This window comes from Dioscorea cayenensis, chromosome 5 (genome assembly GCF_009730915.1).
Source record: "Dioscorea cayenensis subsp. rotundata cultivar TDr96_F1 chromosome 5, TDr96_F1_v2_PseudoChromosome.rev07_lg8_w22 25.fasta, whole genome shotgun sequence".
NCBI lineage: Eukaryota > Viridiplantae > Streptophyta > Magnoliopsida > Dioscoreales > Dioscoreaceae > Dioscorea > Dioscorea cayenensis.
In genome coordinates this window covers 16,901,329-16,922,529 of record NC_052475.1, presented here as the reverse complement: position 1 = coordinate 16,922,529, position 21,201 = coordinate 16,901,329, and the positions used below count along the sequence as shown (strand labels likewise).

At 27.0% G+C, this 21,201-nt stretch overlaps 1 long non-coding RNA gene across 2 annotated transcripts; it reads left to right on the top strand.

Moving 5' to 3' along the window:
• Nucleotides 1-380: 380 nt before the first annotated feature.
• Nucleotides 381-885, top strand: LOC120262434. Of its 2 annotated transcripts, XR_005536776.1 has the most exons (3): nt 381-445; nt 523-569; nt 646-885. It is a non-coding gene; the product is annotated as an uncharacterized LOC120262434 (long non-coding RNA). The 2 variants fall into 2 exon arrangements; XR_005536775.1 differs by having other exon boundaries at nt 410-569.
• Nucleotides 886-21,201: the final 20,316 nt, after the last annotated feature.

Here is a 21,201-nt window from a genome sequence, read left to right as displayed (position 1 = left end):
ATATCCCTTTCTTTAATGACCTTTTTCTTATAGTCTATATAACGAATATTTTTGACTCATTATGTAAGTTATGAAAGAAACATAATGTATTTAATTTTTAGCCATCAAGAGAATGACAGATTGGAAGTAGAGCTTTTAATCGCACCGTCATTCTTGTTTAGTTGCTATGGCTGGAGGGACTTGTTCTTACTTCCGCTTATTAATTATGTAATTAAAATGACATGTGCCATATATGCTCTTAATTTGCCAATAAAATGTGTAATGTTTCATTATTTATTTATTTATTTATTTATTTATTTTTCTGTTGAAAAATCAGTGTAAAAGTTACATTAATATAAGTTAATTTGTAATGTGATTTTTGAAGAGTTAAAAACATTATGCAGGTATCAAAAAGGATGCAAGAACTTGCAGAGGGCAAGGTGCAATAGAGTGTCCTGGTTGCAAGGTTTTAATAATGAGTTACATCATTTCTTGATTGCTTTCATTGTTTTTATGACTTTCTTAAAATTTGAATTTACACAGGGAACTGGGAAGAACAAGAAGAATGGGAATATTTTTGAAAGATGGAAGTAAGTTTTATTGATTTAATAGCACATTTATGGTGTATCAAGATGAAGTAATATTTTTGTGATTTGTTTTTTTAAGGTGTTTTGAGTGTCAGGGATTTGGGATGAAGAGTTGCCCAAATTGTGGAAAAGGAGGACTTACACCTGAGCAAAGAGGGGAAAGATGATCAGTATGATTTGTTTTTTGTTTGATATGAAAAGGAAAGATAGTGATGTGGAAGGCATAGATGCGTTTGAGCTTTGTTTTGTAAGTCTATATAAATCAGAAGACAACTAATTAAAATGATAAATGAAATTGAGTTGAAGTTTCTTGTTCTTATGCATGCATTTTTCCTTCTCACAATTAATGTGTGAGATCAAAATCTAAATATTAATATTGTTGGTGCTATTAATAATACCGATAACTTTGCTCAAGGAAATAATTTTCAAAGAATTTTTGTCAAATTTTGATTTGGTTATTACTAATTAAAATAAGTATTTGAAGTTAAAATTTTCTTTTAAATAATAATATGTGGAGAAACATGAGGAAAAGAGAAGAACAAATGTTTGAGTGTAAGTAGAGATCATATGAGAAAGTTGCAGGAGAACAACAACAAAAAAAGAAGAGTAGAGTCACTACACTATTTTTAATTTTTTTAACAGCTGGATTTATAGAGGGTTTTTGAGTTAAATGCGATAAACCACAAATTTATCAAATAAAAAATAAGACAGAGTAGAAATTATCTCTCACTGAAAGTGCTGAGTAAGACGTAAGAAACAGAGAGAAGCAGTAAAGACAAGAGTAAATAACACTAAGGAGACGTAAGTACGCTATCCGACATCTCAGCCTTCTTAGATGCATGAATGAAAGCACCTACACCTGCAACCTGGGTTTAATAAAAACCTTTCTACATTTAACAAAACCAACAGCCAATACTAAATTCCCAAAATAAGGCATCATATTTTGTAGTCAAATTTTTACAATTAACATTACATTTATTAATTAAGCATAAATTTAACATAATAAATTCAATCAATAAACATTTATGATATATTTTACATGTATAGGGTTCCTTTCTCTACTTATTTTTTAATTTGAAGAGAACCCCCAACTTTACCCATCATTTGGAATACTTGCTACTATCATCCACATATATGCTTTTAATTTGATATTTAAAAGTTGACTCTTCTTGATTCTTGAATCTGTCTCTTCTGCATTTGATTGCTAATATCATTTTATCATAATTTGTGATAAAGGAAAGCAATGAAGAAATTGAGCTTGCAATCAAAATTAGATGACTGACTTTTAAATTACATTTCTATGTCTATATTTCAACTCTAATGTTTGCATAATACATTTTTTGTTGGTGGTCATAATAATATATTCTAGAGGAGAATATAGGTCGAATGTTATTATTTTAACTTTGATGATGATCAAGTTATTGCATATTCTGTTGGAAACTTCAGCTACAACTTGTGGATGATTAGCTTTTTGCCTTAATTGTTCAAGTGGAGGAAGGCTTGAACTTCAGTGATGTATGTCACCTTTCTCCTGCTGGATATGTCAATAGAATTTTAAGTCCTGAAGTTATATATTCTGATGTCTTATTGAATTTAATAAATGAAATAGAAAGTTTGAATTCATTTATTCCAGTGATCCATTTCTGCAATGTGTGCAATTCTTAATCTCATTTGCTTTTTTCCTTGATTTTTGGTGTTGAGTATAGTATTGGTTGTGATCTATGCTGTCTGCATTAATTTTACTATATCCTTTTTCCATCCTTGAGAGAGCTAAATAAGTTGTCTTTTGATAAAATTTACAAGTTTTCTTTGCTAATTTCTTGTTTTTTTGAATAAGTTGTATTTGCTTCGAGTTTGTAAACAATTATTCCGAGTTTCTAGTGGCATTGTATTGAAAGATAATGGTTTCCTCAATATTAGTTCCATTTTTAATGTATTATTGTTGCCGCTTAGGTGGAAATCAAGCTCTCAAAATCTTGATGGTGTTGGATTGCAATTGTAGGAAACTTTTTGAAGGTGTGGACATCATAAAGAAGAAATTAGTAAGATGCTTGGTTCTTTCTTGTCTCTGTGTGGATCGCACCATTATTAACAACTATATGATGGTGTTGTTGCATTTTTATTGGAGTTTCATCAGATATGTCTTTCTTTCACTTGCTCGCCTCATAATCTTTCTAAAAGCACTAATTTAAGCAAAACCAAATTAAAATTGTCAAAAGACCCAAAGCAAAAGTTATTATAATAATAACTTGCCTAACATCATCCTTATCATCTAACTCTTTGAAATTGGTTGTGTACAAAGTCTAGAGGTTCTTGAATTGATCTGAATTGGTAATGGTTTGTGTTCATTGTCCCTAATACACAATTGTGAGTTTTCAAACATGAGAAAAATTTGGCACAAAATGCTTATTTAATTTCATGGAGAAGTTATGAATAACATTCTTAGATATTAACTTTAATGCATTGTTCTTGAAATAGGGCTCTAATTTCTATTTTTTTGCTTGATCTTTTTTTGAATGTAGGTTGATATTGTTGATTTCAATGGCAGCTTTTTGTCACTGATACGTGATCATTAAAACCAATTTAAGATGCTTATTTTTTTCAGTCAATTTTGGTAGAAGATTGAAGTATGTCTTGTTTATGTAGTGGGTTTTCCTTGTTTATCTTTGCAGCTGGGTTGCTTCCGGAAAGATCATATCAAGTTGAGGAGTCAAAGTTGGGTTCTTGGTAAAGAACAATTGGAGTCCATTGGTACTTCTTTGCTTTCTTGCAATTTGTCATGTGTTCAACATTTTCTAATGACCTTATTGAATTTCTCTTGAATAATAAGTTCAAACTTGCATGTCTTGAATGATTAGACACATACATATGTTGAACTTTGAGATAAATTATCATCCTCTGAACTTTACATGTAATATGAATCTAGTCATATGCACTTGCTAGGCATTTGGACAGTGAGATGAGGTATTATTTGTTAATATGCATAGAAAACTGCCATGGATTTGTGATATTTTGCATAAACACCCTCCTTAAGACTGCACTTTATTTTAAAACTTTATGGGCTTTTCTTCAAAAACCCCATGAAGTTTCCTCATTTTGCAAAAAACCTTCATAAATTTTTTGTTTTGAACTTTTACGAAAGTTTATAGAGTTCCTCACTACTTCTCTTTTTGTTTGTTCCTACATGTGTCTAGTTTATATAGTTGAGAATATCCATATTGTGATGCATATTTAATTGCTCAAAAGTATGAAATAATAAAATTAAATTCATAGGGCAGGTTATTTGATGGTAATCCATCCAATAAGTGTTAGGTGCAAGGTCCTTGTTCTTTCTTTGGATGAGTCAAATGTTGGACTTCTTGATCTAACCTCACCATGCATTTAGCTGATATTATCTTTGATTGTGACCCTATTACTTGTGTTAGAACATCGCTATCTATTTTTCAAAAAATCTAATATTATATAATAAGTGGAAGGAAAGATACTCCTTTCATGAATAAAAATATATTCCTTCCTTTGATGTGTATTTTATATTAAAATAATGTTATGATAATAGAGGTATTATGTGGTTCATCTGTACCTGTTATGTGTTATTTTTATGTATGTATCTTTATTTTTTCTACGACATAGTGATTCATGTTTAGATGAAGCTTCCTTATGGTAATAGATCGTATTAGCATGACATAATCTTAATATTGGCTCTTAATTATAATTATACCATTAGACATTGTAGAGATGGAATTCACATTATGCAAGTTTTCATATATGTAGCGAAGTCTAATTAATTCACATTAGAAACTTCATACTTATTTTTGACTCAAAAATGTTTCATGCCAAAGATCATCAAATTCTCTCTTTTGCATGTTTTTAATGAAAAATGAGAGATCTTCTCCATAATATATAATTATGTTGTTCTATTGTTGAAACATGTTAGAAGATAAACATGGTTGCTCAAAATTTCCTAGCCCATGTCATAGTACTCTATTAACCTCCTGCTCAATCCATAGTTAATGTTGGCCTCCTTTATCCATAGCTAATTTTGATGTTTGGAATTCAAACATTATTTTACAACAGTTTCAGTATTTCTACTGAGGAGCACATCTCAATTGTTTACTTAGTGATTCCTGAATCATTGCTTCATTCCTTCAACTCTATCCTCAGTGATGCCCAACCATGTATGACAATAAACAACTACTAATCCCCATCATCATTTGCCTACCTGTTTGAGTCTTATTATAAATAAAGCATCATTTTTGAAACTTTCATGAAGTTATCAATTTCGATCATATAAACTATGCCAATAAAATATGCTAGCTAGGTCTCAAAACTCTCAGCCAATATTAAGCACTCGAAAATTTATATTATTAAACTTCATCGAAGTTGAGGTGGTTAGTGATGCCAATTTCCTTGCCACAACCATCTTCAATTTCAAAAACCAAAATTTACATTCTTATTCCATCGTAGTACACCTTTAGCATTTTTAAAGAACTCTTGATCCATAGGAGGAAAGAAATATTAACACATGTTATGATGTGCAACACAAAGTAGTACTCGATCGATGACTTATTCTATAAGTACCAAAGGGTAGTTACACTCGTGATGCATATGATAATATATTTGGGCTACTAGTATTATCTAGAAATGTGCCAGACACTCTGAGACTGACAAAAGTACTCCTACCGTTGTTGGTATGTCACCTCCAGAGATCGCCTCCTCACTTTCCATTCTCCACTTTGTTTGTTGGTATTAAAAAGATGCCATTTATTGTCTTAAAGCTTTCTCTTGGTTCGCTTGATGAGTGATTTATTCCTTAAGCTTTTCCTGTGGGTTCCATGGATGAGGGATGCAGGCATTACTATAGGCTAGCAAGACCGTAAACCTAGAAAAGGGAGGAATTGTATGGCATGGCATCTTTGTAACTATGTAGATTTTGCATTTTGATAGCACTTGTACCTTAGGGTTTGACTTGATTTTCTATCGACAAAATCATAGTCTAAAAGGTAAAAAAAGCAATCATGTTGATTGTTTTATATTTGCATGGCATCTTGCAATTCATTTGAAAGGCTATGCAGTTGTTTTGTTTTCAAGTTTTAACAGGGATCTTTGATGTTTTGGCAGACAATTGAGATTTTTCTAAGCAAAAAGGTGTTTCTGGATATGGAGATTAGTAAATATTCTTTGTAAATTTGTGCATGGTGAATATTTCCATCAATTTGATTTTTCTGCCACCTATTATGTTTCTGTCTTGAATCTCCTTTTGGATGCCCATATATATTTAAAACTTGTTGAGACTATATGGTGCGCTACAAATAAAGATGAATATCAGTGTGATTATCTTAAATTAAGAAACATGATCATTTAGGAGATCTAGTTTAGATCAGCTTTATTTATGTCAAGAGTAACTACTATTGTTATTATGGGTTCTTTATATATGCATATAGTTAGATTTCAATAAAGAGAGTATTAATTGCAGACAACTTAGCGAATTATGATCGCTCAAATCCTGCTCTGCTTTTGTTTCATAGTGGTCTTGTGTTGCCTGATTGGCTCATGGAGTAAATTGATGAATGTGGCCTTAGGTTTTAAACTGTGTTGTTTCTTTTCCTTTAGTTTTGCATGCTAAACCTTTATCTTCAACTGTTGCAGCTCTTTTGTCCAATAAATAAATTAATTAATAAAAATAAAGAGAGTATTTAAGTAAGACTTAAGCATCCTTTTCTATATTAGGAAATTGCTACTATGAGTATTTCTCTTCTTTTAAAAGGTTTTACAAAATGGATTTGAAGTTGATCAATAAAATGAAGTCTCATTTATTTATTTATTTTGTTGATGTGATTCTCATCATTATTTTTCATGTTTCTTTTTAGAATATTCTGTCCAAAGCTTGTGTTTATTCATCCTACAGTACGTTATTATCCAAGTTTGGCTGAATTGTTTTTTTCTAGTTGTAATTTTAATGTTTTCAGTGGTGACTATTTTCAAATTTTTTTCGTTTTTGCAAACAAGTCTTTTGTACCTTGATGAGATCATTGAAAGGACCATTGGCATGCCAGTTGAGGCTTCATGAACTATTAGGCGTGAAAGGTTTATAATGATAGGAATTTGATGAACTTGCCCTATTTTTTTTTTTCCCAAACAACATCTTATTAGTCATAGTGGCAAATGGCAATTATTCATGTAAGAGTATATTTTACTTGTTTATTATGGGATATTTATTGTAAATTATATATATATAAAAGATTGGATTTTGATTGAATAAGATAGAATTTTTTTTTTTTTATATGTTTTGTAGATTTTGGAGAATTCATGGTTAAAGATCGAGAGGGTTGAAGATGAAGAGGATAAAACCAAACTTTTTACTTTGTGTAATTAGTCAAAAATATTTTTGTAATAGAAGTAGATAAATAGTGTAAAAACTCTTTACATTTTGTTATTAATCAAAATACATTGCAATTTAGCTCATAACTTGTCAATAAAAGTATTGAATTTAGAATATTTTTGAATGTAGTGAAAGATTTGTTTTTATTTTCATGTAGTTAAACAAATTTATTTATTATTAATAGAAATTAAATTAAAAATTTAATTCAATTCAATTAATGAATAAATTTTGAGGTGGTTATCCCGCCTCTAAACGTATGAATATGTAAGAAATTATTAGATATAGAGGCGGTTATAACCATTTCTAAAAACTTTATAAAAATTATTAGCTAGGCGGTTATAACCGCTTTTAAAACTTTTTTTAAGTGATTTAGGGATGAAAGAAAACTTAATAGCTATAGAGGCGATTATAACCGCCTCTATCACTCTATACCACTTAAAAATTTTTAGAGGTGGTTAAAATCCGCTTTTTATTAAAAATTGCTTCCATAGATAAAAATTTACCCCAATCTGTTAGGTACAAACTGCCTCTAAAGTGTAGAGCCGCGTTTCGATACGAGGAGGTTTAGAGGTGGGTGAAAAAAACCAACTCTATACCTATAGAGGCGGTTAAAACCGACTCTATAGGGCTTAAAAACCGCCTCAAAAGCATTCTTTTAATGTAGTGAGTGTATAGACTAAGAACAAGAAGAAGAACATGAAAGTAAAGATGAGAGAAAAGAAAAGAAAAAAAGAGCAAAAGAGAAAGAGAGAAGTGGATATAAAAGTAATTTTGGTATTATAGGAATTGAAAAGCTAGATTTAGATATGTAGGTATAAAGAAATGTGTTTGGTTTAATGTAACTGTAAATTATACAATGGATTTCTAGTTACAATGTAAGTGGAAATATATATATGAATTTTAAAATATAATACAGTCAAATCTGGCATTTGATTAGATGTAATTAGAGATATTGTATTATAAGATTTTGTATTTGGTTGGAGGAATTTATAAATTTGGAATTAAAAACTTTTTATATACCAAATTTTTTAATATCATTTTAATGATTTTAAATAAGGTATTAATTAGTTTAACTATTAATCTTATTATTAAATTAGTTATTAAATTTATTAATATATTTATTAAATTTTTTATTAAATTTTATAATTTTTAAATTTAATTATTAATCCAACAAAAAAAACATTTCTTAATTTTTCATATATTTTTAGCATGTTATTTAATAGTTTTTGTTAGTTCCGCCGGTGTGGTTTGTGAGTTTTAAGAAACACTCAAATACTCATAGATCTCACACAAACCATCAAAGAAAGTTCACACAAACAAAACAAGAAGGAGACACACAAAATTGATAACCCAGTTCGGCGTCCACTCGCCTACGTCTGGAGGGCCAAGCCCGGAGATAAACAATCCACTAAAAGAGGTAAAAATACATGAGTACAAATACTTGTCACTCACACTCTCAATGAAGATCACTACCCTCTCTAGATTGTCTAGTGCTCGTCACCTCTCCTCCAAGAGACACACAATAGTCACACTTACAATCTACGAGCAAGGTAGCTTATATAGACGCCTCAACGTTCCAAATATAGCACATACCTCTTTAATAATCTCCGCGGTTACTAATTTAAAAACCTTTCAAAATTAGCTGTTGCAACTCCTGTTGTAACATAAGTTGCAACATGGCCCTGACTGCTGACTTGACTGAGTTCTGATTACGTTGCGAACGACCTCAAGACCCATAACCTCCGGGTCATGCTTAGTCTGAGTCGATGCAGCCAAATCTTCCGATCCCGACTGCCGGTAACTAGCCTATTCTGGTGTATAAAAACTTTAAAAATAAATTATAATTTTAAAAATATTTATAATTCAAAAAAATTATTAATAATTTCAAAATTTGATGAAACATTCACCATTGTTTTTATTTATTTATTTATTGCGATTTTTTTAAACTTATTTTTTTTATTATTTTTTAAAATCTAATCTTATCATTTTAGCAATTGCCCACGCTCTATGCAACTTCCCATGATTATGTGATCTTTTTCGTTACCGAATAAAAAATGGAGAATTTTCGTAGCCTTTTCTCTTTATCATTGCTATGGAGAAAAATTAGCTAGAACCTGCTTCACCTACTGTTGCAGAGGTCTTCCATTCATATTATGCCACATGTGCATTCATTAAATAATGGATGAAAAAAAAACTTTGTTAATAGAATCCTTTCAAGGGTGGTTTGGATTGCGGAATAGGAATTAGAAAAGGGGAATAGATAAAAGTGAGGATTGAGAATGTGAATAAAGGGAATGTGGATAATGTATTTGGTTTGAGGGAATAAGGATTGGGAATATAAAAAAAGTAAAAAGAGTAAGATATAGTAAAATTACATCAATACCCTTGTAGATAAACAGTATGATATTATATAAGATAATGGATTATGTTTAATGATAAATATTTAACATTATTTATTATTAATTATTTATAATATAAATACATATTTCAATATATTATCATTATATAATTAATCTTACTAATTTATTTAACGTTTAATTAAGTTAATTTCATTTATTGATTTTAATTTTAATTCTCCAAAATAATTTAATTGAATTATTTAATAATTAAAGTTAAATATATAAATATGTAATTATATTATTTAATAATAAATTAAATATTCAAATTTAATATTTCATTTCAGTTATTTGTATTTGTATTAATTTTAATTATTGTACTTAATTATTTACATTAACAATATTTTAAATAAACCATATAAAAAAAACATAAAAATTTTAGTTATAAAAGAATTTAATAATAGTTCTTATTTTAAGTATTATATCTATTTTAAATTATTATATTATTATAATTTCATAAAGAGAGGCTTTATAAACTAGGGTTATAGTCTTAATTTTATGGTTTAAGAATACCCCCTCAAAAATTGGGTGGAATATGAATGCCTCTTCTGGGAGCAAATACTTTATAAAGGTTTTGGAATGGGAATCCCATTCCCAAGTCCCTCAATCCATGATCTAAACGCCCCCTTAAAGGTTAAGGGATTAAAAAATACAACCCATTCAAAAGGGAATTCATAACATATAAAACTTATGTGGTATGATTTTTAATTTTTTTTTTAAATGATTTATTGTTTTGATTTGATTTACTAATAATTATATTATTTAATTAAGTAAAAAATCAAATGGATAAAACTTTATATGCTAAGATTTTAAACTTTTTTAAATGAGTTAATTATCTACTCCCTTATGTGATTTCAATTAATATAATATAATATATTAGTTAATTAGATAAACAATTAATGAACAAAAATCATACCCCACATTCTTCCGTCTATATTTAAATTTTTGAGGTGTCATGGTGTCCTATTGGTCATGCATATCAATTAATACTTAATCATTAACTATTTTTAAACATAACAAATAAAAATGAGCATAAAACACTGACTAGATTGCGTAATTATAGAAACAATAGAAATTCACTTGAACCTTACAAACTATTAGAAAATTTCAAAATAGAAACAAAAAGAAGATAAATCGATTTGATATTTGAACTAAATTGTAGAAGTAGATTTTGTAAAATTCAAAACATAACTATACAATAGATAAAGGCAACAAATTAATTCTTAGCACTAAACAAATTGTATAAATTGCAGAACTACTTATAGGCAATTGGGTAAAATTTCAAAACAAATGTATATTAAAAAGATATAAGAAAATAAACTAGAATTGATAATTTAAGCAAACTAACTATATAAATTGTATAGCTAGATTATAAACTACTGTAGTAATTCAAAATAAAACTATTTTAAATAGGAAAAATGAAGATTCACTTAATCCATTAATCTAATATAACAGAATTCTTAGCTTGTGATTATGTCCAGCATCAACATATTATTACATAACCTTTTACACTTAAGGATATCCATAAAGCATAACAAAATTCAGCCAACTAGTGTTGGCTGATAACCAGATGGATACTTAAGAAGGTTTATGCTCATTGCTCCATTCGACAATCTTGAGATGTATTAGGTTGCTGTATCATTGGTTCAACTGTATAGTCATCAATTCATGGTTATGCTTAGAATTAAAATAAGATAAAATCCATTGATCATTTTCAACAGTGAATCCAACTTTTGCATTGCAACCTACACTTGTCTCTCTTCTCTTGTAGTTGACGTCATTTTTTTTTTTAATTTTTTTTTTCTCAAAAGCCTTCTCTAGAACAGTAAATATATTGCTTTCTTATGGTTCCATCCTTTATTAGCCTTATGTTTCCTTTTCTAATGCTAAAACCAATACATTGAGCATACCAATTATAGACCTCATCAAATGAAGTAAATGATTTTCCAATTTTAGGTATTTGAGAATTAAGTTGAATGCCTTCTTTTTTTTTTTTGGGAAAGAGGAGCGGGACGAACCCACTAGAAACCCAAGGACGTGCACAAGCCTCGGTGGAACAAGTGGGGATGGGGCCGTGCTCACGTGGACGCTGGAACCACCCGTACACAACCACTATTCACAACTCCCAGAAATATGCCCTCAGCCGAGAATCGAACTCTCACCACTCGGTGAGAGCTCTATCGGCGACCCGTGGCCGTGTACCAATAGACCTGAAGGTCATTGGCGAATGCCTTCTTTTTGTACTACAATAGACGGTCTTTCTATGCAATTAATGTCACTATCACAAGAATTTGAAGAACCCTCTATAACCACGGCATCTATGCTATTTTGAAAACATTGAAAAACAAAAATATTACATAAACCTCACAAAACCTAATGAACATAATCTACATATAAATAGAAGCAACAAATTATGTTTAGTGAGTTTCCTTATCAATTTTATGATCCCAACAATGTTCTTATCAAAGTTAACAAACAGGACATAGTTTACCACTACAATATTGTTTAACTTAATTGTGATAACTTATGTTTTTTTCACTATTATAACAAGGAATTCTCCCCGGTTTCGCATCAGAATTTTGCATAAATAAATAAGTACAATTAAAATTTTTTTCAATTATTAATATCATAAGTAATATAAATAAAAACTTTAATTTAATAAAAAAATTTAAATTTGCTCTTTGAAACACTCTTAGAGCATATTATAAAAATAATATAATTAAACAACTCATACAATGAAAATTATCGTACACTTTGGATTCCAAAGATCTTATGGGCATTTATTGCATAAATAAATAAGTACAATTAAAATTTTTCTATAATAAACTTCTAATCATTTTATAATAAAAACATTAACCTTAAAAAAGTTTAGCATTTTTGTAATACATTATTAAATAAGATACAAAAAAAGTAGTTTAGACATGAAATAGAAATGATTAAGAATTATAGTAAAATACAAAAAGATTTTTAATTTATTACTTTTACGGTGCGTTTGGATGACGGAATAGGAATAAAGATAGGAATGAGGGTAATGAAGAGAGGAATGGGAATGGGGGTAATGGGGAGGGGATATGAATGAAAACTGTGTTTGGTTAGAGAGGGTTATGCATTGGGAATGTAAAAAGTAAGTAAAAGATATATGAGACAATTACCTTTATACCCTTCTTAAAAAAAACAATTATGTATATATATTTAAGAACAATTAAGAATTATTAACTTAATTAATTAGGTTAATTGATTAATTATTTATTTATTTAAGATAATTAATTATTTAAGATAATTAATTATTTTATTAACTTAATTAATTAGGTTAATTAATTAATTATTTATTTAAGATAATTAATTATTTTATTAACTTAATTAATTTTATTTATTAATTAATTACGATAATTAATTAAGTTAATTAATTATTTTTTAACTCAATTAATTATGTTAATTAATGGTTTTATTAATTAAGTTAATCAAATATTTTATTAACTGAATTAATTAAGTTAATTAAATTAATACAATTAATTATTTATTAACATAATTAATTATGTTAAATTAAGTTAATTAATTATTTTTTAACTTAATTAATTATGTTAATTAATGATTTTATTAATTAAGTTAATCAATTATTTTATTAACTGAATTAATTAAGTTAATTAAGTTAATACAATTAATTATTTTATTAATTAAGTTAATCAATTATTTTATTAACTGAATTGATTAACTTAATTAATTAATTTTATTAATTAAGTTAATCAATTATTTTATTAATTGAATTAATTAAGTTAATTAACTTAATTAATTATTTAAATAATTAAGTTAATACAATTAATTATTTTATTAAAATAATTAATTATTTTATTAATTAAGTTAATCAATTGTTTTATTAATTGAATTAATTAATTAATTAAGTTAACAAAATTTATTATTTTTTAATTAAGTTAATCAATTATTTTATTAACTGAATTAATTAAGTTTAATTAATTAAGTTTATTGAGTTAATTATTTAAGTTAATTAAAGATGGTTAGGTTTTAAGTTGGGATATACAAATAATATTTTATTTTGAAATGGGCAAAAATGTAATTTCCAATCTCATTAATGGGTATTCCCCCCAATATGGGGGGAATGACTTATGCCTTTGGGGAAGGTAATGAATACCCCTAGCTCTCAATGATTACATGCACAAAAGAACATCCAAACAAGGGGGAAGGAATGTGTAATCAATGATTACCCTACCAAGGATAATTATTGATGTCATCCAAACACACCCTTAGTTTTAAAAAGATCATTGAGATAATTTATATTAAATTAAAAAATAAATATCTTAATTGATTTTAATTAATATATAGCAAATTATATATCTACTTTAATAGTATGTATAGATAATTTGAAAAAATTTAAAAAATTTTTGACATAACAGTTACTTGGCTTTTCACTACCTGCAAATTAATCCAAATAAAAACATATCAGACAATTATGATATTTGCAATAAAAAGAACACAACCAAATAACAAATGATTGAACAATCGAATTTAAAAAAAAAAAAAAAACTATGATAAACTAAATAGTAACATTATAGACACTTATGTGAAAAACAAACCTATACCAAGAAAGGGAATTGTTATTCATCTTCATTAGAATATGGACAATATATATTAAAACCATCATTTAATTTTTTTTATTTTAGAATTTTCATCTTCATCTACAATTGTCTATTCATCTTCCCATAAACCCAATCTATATCATTTTAATAAATATGAAATTATTGGTAATTTAAAAAAATAAAAAAATAAAGCCCATGTTGTAATTAATGTAATACCAAATAAATGTTATCAATTTTTTTATTCATTTAATTATAAAATTTTTTATTAACACAATATTTTAATATTTTATGTAATACCAAATAAATATTGTTTATTCTTTCCTAAACAAATAATTCTAAATGAATTTAGCAAAGCTTTTCAATTTCCGAAGGCCATCCGTTTCCATGAGTAATGAGTAGGTCTTATTAAATGTTTAATATAAAACTAACTTAATACCATGACGAAATCAATTCCATTAAATTTTATATATTCACAATGGAGAAAATTCTTCAAAAAGGAGTTTAAAAATTTTCTTGAAAACCTCTCTAATTAGATTAATATATGTTTTTATTAGAAGATCTTATCTAATATAACAAAATTATCTATTAGTCCCCTATATTTGTTTTCACATTTAATATATAATATAATACCAAATAAATATTGTTAAATATTTTTTACACCAAAAACTTTAAAAAAAAAGGAAGGATTTAATATAAAATCGATTTAATGGCCATGATGAAATCAATGCTACTTTAAATATATGAAAAAAATTAAAAATCTTCTTTAAAACCCTTTCCAATTCCATTAGAACAACATATTAAATATTTAATATAAAACCGATTTAAATACCAAATAAATATTGTTAAATATTTTTTAAACCAAAAACTTTAAAAAAATAGGAAGGATTTAATATAAAACTTTTAATGGCCATGATGAAATCAATGCCACTTTAAATATATGTAAAAAAACCCTCTCCAATTAGATTACCATCCGTTTCATTAGAACATCCTATATTTAATATGAAACCGATTTAATGCCCATGATGAAATCAATGGCTATTATGCAATTAAAATTTTTAATTATTAATACCATATTTAATATAAATAAAAATATTAAAATTATTCATTAAATCACTCTCAGAGTAGTTTATACATCTACTTTAATAGTATGTATAGATGATAATTGTGACAATTTAGTATATGTCACAATTAAATTATCACTATTAATATATTAAAAGTTGTAAAATTTCTTTTGTATCTAATGTTGATGAGAATGATGTGTAATTGTGACAAGAAATATTGTCGTCACTATAAATTTTTATTTATTGTGATGAAAATGTTCTCTGATCACTCAATATATATTTTTTGTTACAACAATTTTGTCACAAAAAATTCAACCATTTAGTGCCCACTAAATATTGTCACAAAAATTATAATTTTTAACCTTGTTATTGGGGTTTTTATGTTAAAAAAGTTAATTGACACAATATTTTGGATTAGTTGTGATATATAATTATTCTGTCACTATTACAATTTCAATTGTAATAATTTAGTATACATCACAATTATACATATTATCTTTTGTGTCGATAATTTTGGATACAAACAAAATTCAAATACATATTATATATAGTTGTAAAATCATATTGTTAATAAAATATTAAAAAGTCTATTTTTTCCTACCCAATATCAAAGGTTATGTATAAATTTTTTTAAGTAATTATAGAAAAATTTAAAAGGTTTTTAAAATTAGAATTTAACATGATTTTATCAAACAAAATTGTTATTTATAAATACTTCAAAATAACCTATTAGATACTGAAACATTTTGTTCTATTAAGCCAAAATATTAATCTATTAAAACATTTAAAAGTAACTATGCCCAAATACTAAATCATCATCATCATCATCATCATCATCATCATCATCATCATCGCATTGGTGTAGCCGTATCTACAATGCAAAGAGAAGTATCCTATATATATATATATACTCATTAATCATTTACCAAATAAAAAACTATTTTTCACATAAAATACCAAGAGTAACAAAAAAAAAAATTAAAAAATAGTATAAGTGTAGGCATGGTTTTCTCCAATCTAGTTTTAATATAACAAATAAATTATGCTTGTACTACAAGAATTACAACATTATGATTTTTTTCTATAAATATCAATTATTTTGCCACAAGTATGAATTTTTTTTTGTAAAAAAAAATTAATTAGCACTATTGTTTAAGTTAATTTTGATATTTTTTTTGTCACTAAACTATTATAATTATGATGAAAGTGTTTTTTGCCACTAGTCATTATATTTTTTTTTGTGCTCACATTTTTTAGCACAAAAAAAATTCAACTATTAATGTCTAGTAAATGTTGTCACAAAAATCCCTAAAGTATGTTTAACATATTTTAGGATCAAATTAGATATGTGTGTGTCTATATATATATATACGTTTTTTTTTAAAGAAAAACTATTCAAATTTTAAAAATATTTGTAAAAATATGTGATAAAAATCGAAAAAAAAATATTCTCCAAATTCATTGATTTGTAAGTTGTTATTGTGTACCCAATCCTCAAAATTGGTATTTTAAGGGATAGAAAACAAGCTTTTAATTAAGATTATACCTAGGATTTATAGTATTAGAAAAAAAATTTAAAAAATTAAAATTAAATAGAGATTTACCAAATCTCACAAAACAAAATCTAGATAATATTTTTTTTAGAAAAATTAAAATTTTAAAAGACATATATCCTCAATGAACTTACTCAAAACATAAAAAAGTGACATACTCAACTAGCTCTTGATGTCAACGTGCATGTTATTGATGGCCATAAGATTTGCTTATTTTTTTCTTAAATTCTTTTGCTTAGTTTATGCAATGGATAAGAGATAATTATTTTTTTGCTTTATTTTTAATTTTTAATCTTCAAAGTTAGGTTTATTGATTTTTTTAATAATGACTGTTTATTAGTATTTTCTTTTTTGATACTTTGAATTTTAGGTTTAGGTTCATCATAAGAATATGTTATTCAGATTTTGATTATCTAATTTTTTTTTTTGATGATTTTTTATATGAAAATCACAAAAGACAAATGCAACATGGAACTTGTCTCTATTGAGAAGAAATAATTGTATGAAAGTTGTAATTAAATTAGAATTTTTAAAATTTAAATTATTTTATTAGATTCTTATTTTTTTTCCTAAATGTGTAGAATATGCATCAAAGAAAGGGAATAACATTAAAGTTCCAACAAATGAATCAAACTCTAGCATAAGTTGATGTTGAAAAGCAAAAATGAAGATTCAAATGTATAAAAGAGTACTTCATCTCCAAAATTTGGATAATTTTTATATATTTTTTTAAAAAAGATAATTTTATAATTGTATTTTGGACATTAAAATTTCCAATTTTATATATTCAAAATTTAAATTTTGTATATTTTGATAATATTTATTTATATATTTTCATATAATATTAAATACTTTATTTGCTTCTGTGACAATATTTTTGCTACTAAAAATTTGTCTTGACAAAAGTATCTAAAATATAACTTTATATTTATCACAATTAATTTATTATATTAGTGACAAAACTATCGTAACATAATTTTTATTTTAGTGGCAATGTTTTTTTTGTAAATTAATAATTTTATTTGTGACAATAATAAACACATAACAATATCTCAAAGTAACATTAGTGACAAAGTATTGGTCACCAATAAAAATATTACTATTGACAAAAATGGTTTGTCACTATTGTATTTTTTTCTGTGTCAACAATATTGTCATAATAAAATAGATTATTGTGATAGTTTATTCATTACAATTTAGCATTTTTTTTGTATAAAAAAAAATGACACAAGAGAACAAATCATTATGTGCACCTTATTCGTCACAATTAAATTTTTTTTGTGTCAACATAATTGACATAAATAAATAAGGTTATTGTAGCCATATCACTTTGTCACAAATATTAAATTTGTTAGTGTCATGAAATTGGTCACAAAAATATGGAGTAATTGTGACCATTTGTCTAAAATGGTTACTCTTGTATTAGCATCGGAGGTATTTGTAACGGGAGGTGACGACTTCTATAATTTTCTATTATTACTAATTGTGACTCAAATTATTGCTTTTTTCGATAACTTTTAACTTGTTATCACTAAAAATACAATTTGTTGTAGTGTACATACAATTCTTTAATCTTCAATCAATTTAATGAAACAAACTTAAATTGCATATATTGCATGATGAACAGAATTAAAAATGGGGTATGATCCATAATTCTACGTTCTTTTCTAAATTTATGAACTTAAAATTCATATAAATCTCCAAAAAATCCAAATATCATGTGAGAACAAGATTACATAAAAAAAAAAATAATCCTAAATTCACAAAAATCCAAGGATCACTTAGAAAAAGAAAGGAATCAATCTAAATACCTCACAAAAAATCCAATAAAAAAATAAATTTAAAAAAACAAAAAACCTAACAAATCTAAAGAGAAACATCTATACGTGAAGCCAAAATCTCTGAAGTTTTTTGCTATTATATCCAAAATTCTAGCAAATCTTACGAGAACGCCAAAAAATGGAAATAGCTTGTTGTGATGAATCTAATACTTAGTCCTTTGATTTGGTGCCAAAAGCGATTTGTGGAGATGAGTTCCCGCCCTTTCGAATTGGTTGTATTTTTTATTCCCTTAATCCTTAAAAGGATTCCATTAATGGAGTTTTTATTTCATATGTTAGTAAAGCATGTGCATTTAATGAATGCACGCGTGGTATAATATGACCGGAAGACCTTTGCAACACTAGGTGAAACCGGCTCCATCCAAGTTCCCCCATTGCTATAGTGGTTGGGTGGAAGGGATGAGAAGTTCTCCCTAAGTGTGGTTGTCAAATGATGGTTCAAGTGTTTCCGAATTCAAGGTTAGCCTATCACCCTAATTTTTGTGGCTTGGCTATGTGTTTGTATTTTCGCAAATGCTTTAAATCTTAAATTTTTAGTGTGTTGTCAGTTTCCCTAGGTGCTGTAATGTTTATGCTAATGCTCAGAAGCATGCATATATAGTTTAAATATCTCCAATCTTGATCACAGTGTTTGCATGCTTTAGGAACACATGTTGATGATAATTTAAATAATTCAAAGCTTTATAATGGTGTGTCTTTATATAGTTAAGTATATCATTATGTTAATCTAATTTGCTGTTAGTGGAGAAACAGAATGTAAACAAGCCAACATCTGACCTCTGTTTTATGTGTGTGTGATATATATATATATATATATATATGTGTATCCTACAGGAGTCTATTAGTAGTGGTTTAGCACGTCAAATATCTCCATGTTTACATTTTTCCTTATGGATAGTGGGTGCAGTCAGGGAACCCTCAATATTTTTTAAACCTGCATGACATATACAGAAGCTCAGGCACGATCTACGAATTGTGATTAACTTGATTTGATAGTATGATTGTTAAAAGTATTTTGTAGTGCTTTAAAATTGGGGGTTATAAGTTGGCTTGTGACTTGTAATATTAGGTTTATTGAACTGATTTTTGGTCTATAGGATCTTTTTAGATAGTTGAGTTGAGATTTTATTTAGATTTTGCAAATTTAGAGAGCATCAAATAAGTAACCACATATAAATTATATTATATATACATCTTTTTGCACTGGCTAAATTTGTTAATTATTTTATATATTCATTGTTGACAATTAAATTATTGTTGATTAGTCAATTAGTATTTCTTTAATTATTACTATTTTCAGAATTATCTTTTAATTATCTAAAATTCAGATTAATGACATAATTTTTTCTCAATTATCTGAATTATTAAATATTTATTTAATTTCTGATTATTTATTATATGAATCCTCAGATAGTTTATTAAATTTTTTATTATTTACATTTTTTTTCCATTGCTTGAAAATTATATATATATATATATATATCTGATAAATTATATATTTGAATTATCTGGATTACTCATTTATTTTCTAATTTTTTTAAAATTATTGGTTAGAGTTTAAATAATTGAGTATTTTGATATTTTAAAAATGGGATCATATGATTGGTAGGATTTTTACTTGGTGGTTTATTCCATATTTGCTTAGTTTGGAATTTGTTAGTTATTGTTTTGCAAACATGAAGTATTTTGTCATAACAATTATGTCTCCAATTAACTATGCACTAACTTTATCACTAGGAGTTAAACATTGATCTTGTCGACAATTAACTTTATTAAGAAACTATAGTTTCGCACCGTTCCTTCGGTGGAGAATAACAACTTCTGATAATCAGACTTGGGTCGTCGAGGGTAAACAAATGAGCTCTAAATCTTTGACTAGGGTCACCGAGTTTAAATAAATGATATATGATATTTTATTTTGGTAATAGTGAATTGAGAGACATATATTCTAAATTATTTGACAACTTGTATTTTTTCAGAATTATTTTGTTTTGAATTGTATTTGGTAAGTATTGTAACTATGCTATGTTATTTTGTACTAAATTATGAGTTTTTGAGAATTGTCGTGCCCCAATATTTTTAGTGGTTACTTATTGGGCTTTTGAGCTCATAAATGTGTTTTGTCAATTTTTTTCAAATCAAGCTGGTCTGTTGGTAGATAGCTTAGCGGGGAGCCATTGAGCAAAGCACCATCTAGCTTTCTTTCAAGTTAATAATGTTGTATCTTATAGTAGACCTAAACACTAACATTGTAAATTTGTTGCTTTTTGTGAACCTTGTTAGTTTGATTTTGTCTTGTGTCCAGATGTTGTAGTTTTTACTTTAAATTGGTACTTCTGCTAGATGTTATCTGCTTTATCGAGACAGGTTTTGAGGCCTTGCATACTCACTTAGTCTAAGCCTTGTGGGTATACGGCCGTTATCGGTGTATTGGGCTTTGTAGATTGGGTTCAAGGTGTGACAAATCTAAGTGGTATCAGAGCCTCAGTTAAATTTGATCTTAGCATCCCCAATAAAACTGACTGATTTGAAACTCTAGACAATCATACTTGTTTTAGCTTGACCACTTGCTAGATCATAGTTAAAATTATAGAATTGTTCTGTAGTCCTGATTTTGGGATTGGATTTGCCTCGCAGAATGCCACCATGGAGAGTTACAAGTAGGAACATGGCTAAATTACTAGGACGGGCATCTATTACTAGGGAAGTCCCTACTAAAGAGGCTAACGAAATCCCCGCTGAAGGGGGATTAAATATGGCTGACAATTAGGGAGTGATGCTGGATTTGATGAAGGAAGTGGTCGGGTTGGTGT